Source organism: Esox lucius, chromosome 22 (genome assembly GCF_011004845.1).
Source record: "Esox lucius isolate fEsoLuc1 chromosome 22, fEsoLuc1.pri, whole genome shotgun sequence".
NCBI lineage: Eukaryota > Metazoa > Chordata > Actinopteri > Esociformes > Esocidae > Esox > Esox lucius.
This window is the reverse complement of record NC_047590.1, coordinates 16,655,246-16,669,138: the sequence shown is the minus strand read 5'-3', so window position 1 is coordinate 16,669,138 and position 13,893 is coordinate 16,655,246. Positions and strand designations below refer to the sequence as shown.

The 13,893-nt window shown below is 46.0% G+C and overlaps 1 protein-coding gene across 2 annotated transcripts in view; it reads right to left on the bottom strand.

Annotated features, from left to right (window-relative positions):
* Positions 1–13,494, bottom strand: part of filip1l (filamin A interacting protein 1-like) — a 61,620-nt gene extending 48,126 nt beyond the window's left edge. The window contains exon 1 of one of the 2 annotated variants that reach the window (XM_013139836.4): positions 13,144–13,494. The gene's annotated coding sequence lies outside the window, so the exon portion shown is untranslated. The remainder of the gene's footprint in view (positions 1–13,143) is intronic. The other variant, XM_020042442.3, reaches the window with a different exon arrangement.
* Positions 13,495–13,893: the final 399 nt, after the last annotated feature.

The window sequence follows — 13,893 nt, the reverse complement described above, 5'->3', positions numbered from 1 at the left end:
CAACCGGGGACAGAGCTGAATAATGAATGGTTGGAAAAAATGACTATGTACATTCAAGACTAACTTTTGGTTAGTGAATTTTCAGATAAATATTATTTTTAGATGAACTATCCCTTTAATTACCCCCTTCTATACTGTACCTCCAATGACTGTACCTCCAATGACTGTACCTCCAATGACTGTACCTCCAATGACTGTGCCTCCAATGACTGTACCTCCAATGACTGTACCTCCAATGACTGTGCCTCCAATGACTGTACCTCCAATTATGCTTCTGTCAATTTATTCAAGTTTGTGAAGTGCGCCATTCAGACGGTTCTCATCACTGACAACGTGTCCATGACAAATGCATGTGGAAAGGTCAACCGTTGGTCGACTTCAGGAAATTCTGTCCACTTCTTCCTCTTGAGATCGAGGGTTCAGCTGTTTCAAATTCCTAGGGGTCATGATCTTCAAATTCTCAGGTGGGAGGACAGCATCACAGTGATTGCGTGGCGTTGGATGTACTTGGAAACTGCAAGCCCCCTAATCACCTTAACTCTCGTAGATTCCATCCTCACCACCTCCATCACCGTCTGTTTAGGGTCTGCATTTGTTTGTTACAGAGGTCAACTTCAGTGACCGGAACGGTCAACGGCTGCCAACTGCCCTTCATTCTGGTCCAACATAACTGCAGGGCGAGGAAGCGTGCAGGCCAATCATTGGTCATCCTTCCCAACCCGGTCACCCACTGTTCCAAATTTTTTTCTTGGGCATTACAGGTCAATCATGTCCAAAATATCCTGCCAGCTGAACAGTCTTTCCATGTAATGTGGCCCTCAACAACTAACCATCTGTTCCAGAGAGAATACAGAATCAATGCTCACCACACCAAGCCTCCTACACACTGTACTCAATAGTCTGCAGTGTAAATCCATGTATTCATCTCTCATAACCCATTATCTTATATTCTTGCTACTGATATTATATATTTCTATGTCAACTATATTTGAGTTATTTTCCTATATGTTATCTACTACTTCCAGTACAAATTAAACAGATACATTTCTGGGTATTTCTGGGAAATATTTAGCAAATAAAGTTGATTCTGATTTAGATTCTGCTATAGAAAAGTTGACTTAATTGCAAAATCAAAACAGCTTTTTTTTTTTTACCAGATCTTTAATGTGGGGTTTAAAAGTGAGACCCTCTGTCAAGAAACCCAGGTATTTGAATTTGTTTTCCTGTACAGTGATAATATAGGAATGATTGAGGTTTCATCTTAGATTTAATCAAAACCATAAACTTTATATAAGTGGTGTTTGAAGGCAATTTCAGCTGACAGCTGAGCTTGGACAGCAGTAAAAGCATGGCGCCGCTCTTCAAAAATCTTTCAGTGTTGGGGCAGAACAATAAATAATTGTGTCATCAGCATAAAACTGAAAATGAGTATTTGTCACAATCTCAGCAACATTGTTATAGCAGATAGTGAGAGACATCCAGTACACTGCGTGACTTTTCTTAGCAGGATTTGTGGAAAAATAAACAAATCTGAAATGAGGAATTAAAGTTTTCAAGTCTTTATCTGATAATGTAAGCAAAAACAAACAGGGTCTTTATGATCACAAAACAAGGGGATGATACAAATCAGAACTGAGTAATTCCAGACATCATAATTCCCTACAGTTAGACCCCCAATCAATGTAAAATTGTAAATACAGGAAAAATCACATCTCCAAAGTCCTCTATTCCAGGGAAATGCTGATTACTGACATCAGATTTTTTTGTATTTATTAAGGTTTGGACACTCGTGGGAATGATAAATCCGTAACAAAGGCAGTCAGCAAAACCACACTAGGAGCTTATTAGCGAACTACCAATAACTCTCAGCTGACCAGAGACTGCTGGAGAGCATCAGATGAGACTCTTGCATAATGTGTCATTTGCACTTAATTCCCATATATAAGGTCTAGTTCAATTTTTTTTAATTAATTGTATCTAACAATCCCCTCTAAATACTACACAAGGAATTTAAACACAAAATTGAACTCCTCATCCCCAGAGGTCCTACTAAATAATGTCTTAATGGTTATAATCCCCATTCTATTCACCCTCATACTTTTAACTAACTCCTTTCCCGACAAAAATGTCCTTCACTCATCATGAATCCACAGGAAGCTGACAGACTCTGCCATCTGCTCGACCCAGAACAGAAGTAGTAGCAGCTTGTACATCACATCTTGTCGTCCTTCAAGCTCATCAGGGCCGAACTGGAGTCAGAACAAATGACCACTCCATCAGGCCACACCTCCTCCACCCATTGTAATTCAAGAACAATACACAGCATGTCAGCTGATAAACCTGAGGATCCTGATTTTGGAGCCTTAGATCCATTTGTAAAAAGTCTCTAATCCTGAGGCGATTCCAAGCCAGAGTCACCGGATCCTCATTTTCTTTGCTTCTACGAATTCCATCCAGTGGTTCAAAATCAACATCAGCGCCTGGAAGTCACCCCACTGACGGATTACCCGATAGACTAGCACATGGCTATACTCTCCTCCCTGATCCTAACACAGGCAGTGTTTTGTTGGGGGCGGGGAGAGAGATGATTGACACCACGGGTGTCCCGGTTCCTCATGCACCAGGCAAGGCTGCCCGCCGGGTCTTACTCTCAGGCCGGCGGCAGAACGTTCATAATGGTGTCAACAATGACAGCCCATGAACAAAGTCATGTAGAAACCTGTGGTGGACCCTGTTGAATCGCTCGTTATCAAACAGGCCCCATATCACGTTGATCACTCTTTGTAACATGTTGCCACGATCGATAGGGTCAAATACGTGCAGCTCATTAAACCCTTAAGAAAGTACAGCTGCAACTCATGACAAAAACTATCATGCAAGTCTCAGAATGGAGAGTAGACTCATGGCGACACGACACGAAATGATGGGCCAATTGGATTGTAGATCGGCAAAGAGATTAACCGCAGCTGCTAACCATAAATACATGCTAAACTCATTGGCACAGCCGCTCAAAAGCGCTACCATGAGGCCACCCTCTTAACCGATACTTATGTTTTCGTCCCTGTAGTAATCAACTTCTCCCAAGATAATTTTGCCCTGTAGGGATGGAAGTAAAGAGTTTCAGTTTCATGTTTACCCTAGCAAATCTAAATGTCCAGTACACGATTGTAACCTAGCCTGGTTGCAACAACCTTACAGCAGGTTCGGGAGAGAAAACCCCCCCAGTAGTTTTGCTTCTTATCAAACCGCTTGTTCAACCAAGAATCACAGTTGGTCTGCACATTCTATTCCCAAGGACATGCTTGGGGGCTTTATTTCAGTGGCCAGACATGAGTGCGAGACAGCCCCAAGGGCCTCAAGAAAGAGCGGAGGGGAGGAACCTGAAGATAAATGACAAAACACATGAAATTACAGCACGAGCCTGCTGGAAACAAATATCCAAATGTCTTCCTGCTCTTGGCACTCCCACGCATAAGCCAACACAAATAGATAAATCTGTTTAGAATCTCAGGCCTCGCCAGTGGTAGCATGACATGAGCTGTTGACAGTAAGGACAAAGGGCTACTTCCCCCTTGGGAAAGAGGAAGGACAGATCTTGTCTCTACACAGAGGCTCTGCCAGGTTTGGCTTGAGGAGTTGGGTCTGTCTGAGAAGTCCATGTGTGTGTTTGGAAGATGTCCAGGTTCATTGTGGACCTGGAGCTCTGTCTGAATCAGTCTAACTGCTTATGTTGAAGTGTAGTTGTTGTTGCCATGGGGATTGCATCACATGATCCCATGCTTTGAGCCAGATTCTCTGTGCACACTTGTGAGTGTGTGTGTGTGTGTTTCAGATTTTGGGTCAATTCAGGATTTCAGAATTTTTCCATTTATCCTCTACAATTTAAAGTGGCCACTCCACAGGAAGCAGTTGTGGAACTGAATTTCAATTAAACGAAGCCTAACTTCTAGCCAATACAAAGAAATGTAACTGAGATGTTCCATCAAAAGAATAAGCCAGCTTCTATTAAAGAATACCATTTAACATATTTGTTGATATAGATGCTAAGCAGAATTTATTTAATTTTTGCCATGATATGTTAGGTTATTCTCTTCCATTCTGAAGTGTTTGAATAAGTGTATTATTGAAGCCTTGCAAGATGATTGAAGACCATTGTCATTGTTTTTCCCTTCAGGAGAGAAAAAAAAGTTAACCAGCATTGGCAACGATAAATAAAAAATAATGCATTTGAATTTGAATTAATGTCACTGAATTTATATCCTTAATTTTTTGCTGCGTACTTTGAGTTCTGGATACTCTGTAATTTCTTTTGAATGAAAGACAATTGTGCAACATAATTCCGAATTGTCTCAAAGTGTGTTTCTGTTGAACTGCTCTGCTCTCTGAGTATAAATGTATGTTTGAAGTTACTGATTTCCCTGTACAGTACCATCAGGTTTCACCGTCTCAATCTGTATCAGTGCATATGCTTTCACAGCATATTTGATGCAGATTCTCTTGTTTCATTTGTCTGCAATGGTGGCAAACCGCAACATAATCCTGGAAGGCAACACAGCGTAACATTATACTTCCGGATGAGAATGACAAGGGTGCCAAGTAGTTTCACACCCAGTGGCCGGCTGACGCCAGAACCAAGGGAAGGAGCTGCCAAATCCCCAGGTGTACTGACACCAATGTTCCTGGATTTGCCACGGATGTGTTTTTGTGGAGAGACAGCCATGGAGGATGAGGGGTTTTCAGATCTATTTGGGAATACAATTCAGTGAGCCTGATCCCAGAGCAGTATGTGAGACCCCCCCCCCCCACCCTCCATGGGTCGCGCCAAAGATCATCATGGCAGACAAGACCCACCGGAGTTGGGTTTACATTTCTGAGATGGTCCGTCAGCACACGGGTCATCCCCCTGAAGAAGACAAAACCATTATGAATTCTACTGATGTCAGACAGTCTAATTCCTGTCAGCTAGAACCGCCTCCTCGGTTCCCGCTGGCCAGCTCTGTCCTCTCAAAGCCTTCCTCCAAAAAACGACCGTACACCACAGTTGCAAACTGTCTTTTCACTGACTCCTCTCCCATGACAGAGTACAAATCCCAATAGACCAGGTAGCTGTGATCCTCTGTCCTAGAAATACTCACCGCCTTGGCGTGGATAAAAACGCTTTTGTAAATTACCACTCTCCCTCTCAATTTTCTGTCACACTACAGGGGAGACCACAGCATAAAAAGGAGTCGTAGCATCCTCTATATTACTTTCTCACACAGGACGAAGAGTGGAGCTCCCTCCATTGGCCTAAAGATGTACATTCTAGTGATGCTCTTTGCTGCATTACCAGCAGAGGGCAGTGATTTGTAACTTATGAAACAGTCCTTTATCCTGCGTTAAGCGCCTCAGGGGCAATGACTAAGACGGTCAACAACGTCACTCTCAGCCCATCCACCCTTGCTATTTTGACAGACCTGGACAGAAGCATCCCGTCAACGCAGCTCTAGGACTAGTGATCTGTCCCGGGACCGTATCTGTACAGGGAAAGACGTCGCCACGCCGACCTAAGATCCGAGCCTCTGACAGACCACTGACAGGAAAGGAGTAAAGGTTTATGGCGTTCATGTGTCTTTGACGTATATTTCTCCTTTCATCCACCAGGTCCAGGTCCGACTCACCCTGACCTGTCTCCAGAGATACCTCCAGCTACAAACTAACCCCGGGTGAACTCCCGACGAGCCAGTTCAGTCATTCTCAACAACTACAAACAGCAATCTGTTTATTGGAGGAGGTTGACCTTAGAGGTCAATGTAATTTACACGTACCGTGCATTAAGCAGACACTCTTATGCAGAGTGACTTATTGGCCAAATGTTCTAACCACCATAGGCTCTCACTCTCCCTTGGGCCAATATCCAGGAGAGCCCTGTTAACCTTGGTAACCCTTGAATCCTGACCAATAACTGCCTCTCATATCTGTCTTCCTGTAAAAGCATTGCTATAACTTTCTCATTTATGTTTCAATATTACAAGGATAGCCAGCTATCATCTGTATTCTGAACATAGTACTAAAGGATACTTAAAATACACCGTCCGACCAGAGCACCAAGAACCAGGCCCCTTTAAAGCAACTACGAATACTACGTTTAATTGAACCTACTATGATCCATCTTGTGCTGTGTTCTATATCTAACTCAATCCATTTTTAGTGTTGGTTGAAATGTTGCCTTGATGTGAACATTATCTTGGAGCTCTATGCCCCCTTCTGGGGAAAGGGTGTACTGCTACAGAATTTGCAATGGGCCACTTGGAGGATGCAGATTAGGCCTAGTCCTGGACTAAGAGAATCTCCATTGTGCTTGATTTTTTTAGTATAGGACAAGCCTTAACATGTGTCTGCGAAACCGTCCTTAAATGTATAGCTAATGGAACAATGGAGCAGCGGTGATGTAGCGTGAACACCTACTAGGCTAGATTACCAGGCTATGAAGTAAACATCATCACCTAGACAACATGCCCAAATGGGATCTGGTCAGAAGAAAAGTCATCTTCACACCACTGAAGTCACCCAGCCGAACCCCAACCAACACAGCACCACGGAACCGTGAAAAAAACGAGACCTAGACTGGTCCAGCCATCTAAGACATGACCCTGTGTCGCGGTACGATGCCTCTGTTTGAATCCCCACTGTCTTTAATAAAGCCAATGAAGCATGAAAAACCAACACATTATGGCTCTAGTGGCGGCACGCTGAGAGCTTGAAGATGGACTTGAATCTCCAAACTAACAGTCCTGTCCACCCTTAAATCTATCCACTCTCCCCCACTTTCCTCTCCTACGTTCCACTTCTATCCACGTTACAGATCCAGAAGCACATCAGGAGTGACAATGTGAAGAAACCCCCCTCCCTCTCACACTCTCCAGATGGTCATTTTGTGTAAGCTCTCCTCCTCCCCTCCCTTGCTTTTTCAGCTTGGTTCTCCGGCCCCGTTTCAGCCGGCAACATGTCACGCGGTTCAGTCCGCCGTGCGAGCGAGCGTCCGCGGCTACCAACCCGCGCTGCTAACAGATGTCTCGTCTAGCCGGCACACGTCCTCCTTGGCTGCTGTAGCGGGGTCGATGCTTATCCCGGCCTAGATGTGCGCTAGGTTCTGCCGTGCTAGCGTTGCCCTTATTAAGCCTGTGTGCGCTGGCTGGCCTACAGATCCCCATTCCTCCGCTGTGTCGATGTGGCCTGGCACGAGGCGGGATGATCGCTCGGTAATCCACGCCCGCCCCACCGGGCCACGGCGTGCTATAATTAGGGTCACTTGATCCGCTGTACCGTAGTGGAGCGAAGGGTGACAGGTCCCAAGGGGCTGGCAGGGTTTGGGAGTCTCGCGGAGGTGGAGCTAGCGGTGCTGTACGGCTACACCACCTCAACGGTGGCTCTTACCATGTAAGGATCTGGGCCGGGCCCTGTGTGCATAGCAAAGGGTGTTTGTGTGTAAAAGAGCAACAGTCCTTTTGGCTGCACTTCTTCCTTTGTTATCAGTGATTTCAGGCAAGGACATAAATGTGTATGGTGGTGAATTTAGCAGACAGCCCAGACTTGGCTGTAGGAGTGTTTTGGGATTATAGGACAGTATCACATGATTTTAATAATTTATGTTTAATCCACTTTCCTTTTGTGGTGTCTTTAATCAAACTCTCCCTAAAGTTATAATGTCACTTATAATTTTATATAATTACCGATAGTGATGTATCACCAGGGTGTCAAACGGAACATTTTTGTTGCTCTGTTTGTCTGTTTGTACAATTGAAAGTTCATATCTGTATCTAAGATGTTTGACAGCTACAATTTCAGTTCAAATGGGTTTGAGCACCTTACGAAACATTTTTTATTTACTGGCACCGCAAGCTGAGGTAACCAATTGGACCATTGAGCAGCTGTCAGGGTCATAATGGATAACATTCTTCTACCTTGATGGTGATTAGTTAATCAATAAGCATCTCCTCATTGATTGACTCGTCGAGAAAGAGGGAATTGATAGGCACTTTAAAAAAAAACACTCACTCGTATTGATCCTAGTGTATTGATTAACCCTGGCGTCTGTTTTTGGAGAGTTTAACCTTTACAAGATGGGCAACAGATGAAGACAAGAAACACCAGGTTTGACCGTTCCTGCAGCGATCCTGCTATTTGATAGCAGAGCATGAATCAACACCTAAATGATCTGTTGAGGTAATTCTACTGTTACAAAGAGCCCCAACATACCCAGCAGCTCATCTAGTCCCAAACAGACAGACGTGTCAGGAATAGAATAGACACGATTCCTGACACGATCTGTTCTACTGAATATCTATCTGAATGACTTAATATATATCCATCTTTCTTTCTCTGCTTATATCGTTGTCACAATGGAAGGTTGAGGCTGAAGTCATCCAGAGATTGGGCCATAGCTTGGGCTAGTCTAGTTCCAGGATCTAACGGTGCACTCTGGCAGACAGGCAGAGGACCGTACCCTCTCACCCCCAATGTGAAGCTCAGTTCTGGGGTCCGTGCCAGCCAGACAGTGCAGCATTCTGTGTCCCGAGCCAATACTCAATGGTGCACGTTGGTTCAGTGGGTGTTGGTAACGTGCCTCAGTCACCTTAAGTAAATGAGGGCGTTTTAACCAACTGTAACTCGAAAACATTTGATTATTTTACTGGCTGGCATTTGGCAGAGAGCCCAGGCACCTGTGCCGTCTTATCCAATCCTGTTATGAATCCAAACTATTTCACAGCCAGTCGAATCCCTAAGGAAGGGACTAGGTATAAATAGCTAACTGGATTTCAGTAGATGGGAACTGAATGTTTGTGACCAGAATCAGAATGATTCTGACTCTTCTCAGAAGATTAATTCACCAAATGCATTATGTTTGTTGATGAAAATGGTCAGAATTATATACAGAATTGATCTATACACATACTTGCACAAACCGTCTACCTACAAAAACGATTTGCTACATTATAACCATAAGTGTCGATAATATTAATAAAAATAACATTTACAAGAAACCATTCAACAGGATGGTAGACAACTGGGGAAATATACTGCAGTCTTTTTTTCCCAATATGTATTTTTCTGTAGTAGGAACAGAATAAGGAGAGTGCTTTTTGCTGAAAGAGGAGTGGGCCAGATTCAAACTCATGCTGGAGTTGATATGGAATACGGAGTTCCAGGATCATATCTGAGACTGGCTGCCAGATCATCATATGTATATATGGGGACCAGAGGTGTCGCTAAGATCGCAATACATTCGGGGACAGAAAGTACAGGGTTTTGAATGTACATGCTAGCGGTCTACATTGTCATAATGAGCAATCAGAATAATAGATGAGTAGATCAGGGGCTATTCATAAAAGATCCGGGGCTAAAGGCCCGGCCCAACAATGGGGACAGTAGCTAACTACACTGTATGGTCTGACAAACCATTTTCCCATTCACTTTCGGTTCATAGGATGAGTGTGTTTTGTTGTCATTTGAGTCACTAACTACGCTGTATGGTCTGGTAAACCCTCCAGGGAAAGGGAATAATTCTCAGTTTTTCCAACTTCTTCAGCTGTAACCAAACCTCTTTAAACTGGATGAGTGCAGTGAGCTGCCACAGTGGTTGTTCTGTGACCAGGGAACAAGTAGGGTGCCTCACTCAGAGACGAAACGATCGACTTTAACACATTGGACATCCAAAGACTAGCCCTTGAGCTAAAATTAAATCCATATATGTGTATTATGTGTCTGGCGACTGAGTAATATCGCAGGTTGCACAACATAACGCCTTGGCCGTCCTTGACGATGTCGGGCATTAACAGTAGATGCCCTCAACAACATATGATTAACAAGGAAGGGTCCATCCAATCAAGATAAAACCAAGCCCCTTTATTATCCACAGGCTTGCCAGTAATATGTCTGACACCGGGATTAGTCTGAACATGAAGCAAAGCGGATCCAGCCTTCTCTGACATGTTCATAAGCTGTTGCCCTGCAACGACCCAATTGTAGGGTTCCAGTAGAATGTATCGTGTTGTCCTCGTGTCCGGACAGTTAATCCTTATTGTTTCTGTTACATTGGTTTTGTCTGTAAGATTGTCTGCTACATGGCTAAAATATACACAATCACACCAACCACTGATGTACCATTGCTTAATCTCTACACCTACGAGCACATATCTGAAGATCTGTGCTCTTCAGATATGACAACAGTCAGTATGCAGTGATTATAAATCACAATAAGAACATGCATCCTGATTTAGGTCAAAAATTTGATTTCCCTGTTTTCACAATGACATTCCCTCACTTTACGGTAGAAATTTCAGAAAACAAAATTTCAACTTACTGAGATGGGTTTACTTTTGAACAACCTTAATTGCATAATTCCAAAATTGCTCTTTAATCTGAAAACAGTCCGTCAGATACTTAATCCATACCCAAATTGCTGCTGAATTATCAATGCCTGCACTGAGGTTTTCATTTAAATGCATAGTAAGGCACAGCCATGTTTCTGGCAGGCGGGAGAGTAACGCAATACAGGGAACAGGAGGTAAAAGCCAAGCGAGGGTGAACAACATTAGCATTTCTCTTCAGGTATATATATAGAGAGCTCTTTTCACAGATCCTACAGCAGAGGCATGCTGTGAGGAAACAGGATCCCTGATCTAAAAGGGAGACAACCTCTGTGCTCTTTGAGGAACGCTGATGCCCGGTCAACCCCATGCCGACCCCAGCCCCTCTCCGACCCCTAGCACGCCAGATGCAGAAAAAGTCAGATTTGGTTTGGTTGTGCTGGGCTGGAACAAAAGCCTGCACTCACGCTCTCAATGTTAGCGGCAAGGGATGCTTGCCTGTCGGACATTAATGCGGCGATCGACTTTGGAGCCCGATTGCGGAAACTAAATCTACCGCTGTGACAGCGCCGGACATATCCACAGCCCTTCTCACAGAGGAAGACTGACGAAGCGTTGATGAGGTCCGGCGAAGGACTCAGCCAGGCTCATTAAAGCCTTCCCGAGCGATTTGGCTGGAGGTTTGAAGAACGGCGTCTGCAGCCACGTTGGCTGCTGAAAGTCATAATGACAGTAGCTTGGGATGTCACTAGATTGTCCTGACTCTCGCTGCCTATTGACATGGCACAATGTCTCACGTGGCTAGATATACATGTTCTGGGTTCATGGATTCATCACGCACACATGGTCGAAGATAAACTGATCACACTAAGCAGGAGGTGTGACTGATACGAGTCTGTGTTATGTAATGACTATTGTCCCAGTTCCCCCCAAAACTGTCAATCTCACGGAGGTGTTGAGGCGGCAGATCGTAACCATGACAACAATCTCTACGGTGACCATGGCTTAATGCCACAACAGTGCCCGGCTCGATCCGTCAACCGCTCACAGATGGGCCAGTGGACTTTCTGCTGAGCCAGCTGCCCCTCGACCCCTATTTCCCTAGGCCTCCTCGTCTTGTGACCTCACATGGAACCCGTTCGCACACCAGTGGGGGACACTGAGGCAAGGCTGATTTCAGAATGCCTGGAATGGAAGTAATGAACGGGACGGGTTAACACAGCATTGCTACGAGGCTGCCCTCTGACACGAGGTGGAACCTGCGTGCCCTCAGACCCTCGCCACGCTCTGCCCATCTCAGGAACACCCGGCACACCGGAGAAGATAGACCCTGGCTGACCCAAGCATGCTCCCCTGGGCGTATGTGCTTTAAGAGCTTAGCCTGTCGCTTAGCCTCACAAATCACCCCGACCCGTCTCAAGCATTTCATAGATGTGCATAGCTGAGAGGCCTGCCGTCGGGACTGACATTTGCTCGCGGCGTAGATCAGCGTTAGGCTTACCTAACGCGTGTTTAGAGAAGGGAGATGACCTCAAAGATTCACGTTTAAAACATGAGCGGCGGACATCAAATGAAGACGTGGAGTCAGCAGCGTTCTGGGGACAAGTAGAAGTAGAAGTTCCTTTCCTGAATGCCTCATGCCTTATGACTTTAGAAAGTGCAGACGCGTTGACCTCTTGTGTCATCATAACTTCTTATATTTACACTTAAAGCCAGAATAAGGTCTTTACTGTCACTTAGAGCATCAGTGGTCCTCCTCATGTCACAGTAACCCTGGTTGTGTTGCCATAACAAACCCTGCAGCCTCCCCGGGAATTGGTTGGCAATCCGAAACCACTAAATCCTCCAGTGTCACATATTGACTATACCGTCCCCCCTAATATACGACTCCAAGCATGGCAATGATCAGTTTTAACATCAGAAATGACCGGAGGAACACACAGGGGGTTTGATTGGGTCACCACGTCTGACCCAGTCGGATCCAGACGAGGGCAACAGCAGGGGAATTGGATACCGATAAAACAAATCGATGACGTCCTGGCATCTGCTTCCATTTCTCCAGGACAAGACTTATGAAACAGAGCTGCTGGGTGAAGGCCTGGAAACCCAATCCCCCCCACCCCCACCAAAAGCACCAGCAGCCACCTGGTGACCTGAGACGCACAGGGCCTCAAGCCAGACACGCTGCCCTTTGGAAATACCCTGGCACAATTAACATATCCCACTCCAGGGGAGAATGTCCACAGATAGGCCATTTTGATTTGAGTCTTTTAATCTCTTTTAATGTGTGATAAAGGCATTGACTTGAAGGCAATGCCTCTAGCTACTGGCCAGTGGACTGTCAATGAATCTGTATTCTTCATTAGGTCAATCGCATGCGATTATATTAAAAATGCATATATTATCCAGATCCTCACAACAACGAATGCTGCTGCAATGCCTCAAAACACCAGTAATAAAGTCAAATCAAGAGGACTCAATATCCGATTAACGGAGGGGTTTGTAAATGACCTCACTCGGCTGACCTCACTGTGTACAACACCAGTGACGCAGTGGTCGCCGAGGTGACACGCACCCCTTCGCGTCTCTCACTGACACTCTGCGTGGAGCAGCATTTCTCCCCGAGCACGAGTAGTCACAACGCCATCACAGCATTCGCCCGCCAGCCTGTCTCCGTAAACGGCATAACGCCCGGCACGCGTCGCCGACAGAGCCATAGTGATAGGGAGGGAGGGAGAGAGAAGTCACTCCGGGTTTGACCTCACTGTGTACTATAGCAGCCGGCCGGTGTTACCTCGGGTGAGTCAGAGCTGTAGTCCAGACCGCTGCTCCCTTCTGCTGCAGTGTTGCTCTCCAGCCTCCTGCCAGCGGACAGGAAGTGTTATCCAGTGTGTAGCGTCTCCGCTGCGTGCTTCCCCCCGGGGCGTGAGAACCCTTTCTCTTGTTCCGTCTCCCGCGCGCGTCCCCAGACTGCCTCTGCACAGCCCAGGAGCAGGCAGCGCGATGGGAGGGAGGAGGGATCTCTCCCCTCCTCTGCGAAGCTGACGGAGGGTGGGTCACGCGCCCTGGATGAAAGAGGGATGGGACGCCGCCGTCGAAGAGGACAGGGAGGAAGGACGGTGTGGTGCAGTGAGCAGAGAGACGACCGGTGAGGGTCTGACGGAGGGTGGGAGGAGGGGAGGGGGCTGAGGGAGGAGGGGAGGGGCAGAGAGATGGGCAGGGCCGGACCCGGCATGCACATATCAGCCTCGCTGCTAAATTTAACCCACCCCTACTGACACCCACCCCGTGCCCCCCTCCACGGTACACACACACACACACACGCTGACACACACATACACACAGGCACACACACACACGCTGACACACACATACACACAGGCACACACACACTTGGCCAGATGGCCCTGTCAGAGATCTGATCCCTTGGGAGTCTGGGACGGTCCCTGCAGACGAGAGAGAGTGAGTGAGAGTCAAACCGACAGAGAGAGAGAGAGAGAGAGAGAGAGAGATGGAACAAGGGAGGAAGAGGTTTCGTAAGTCA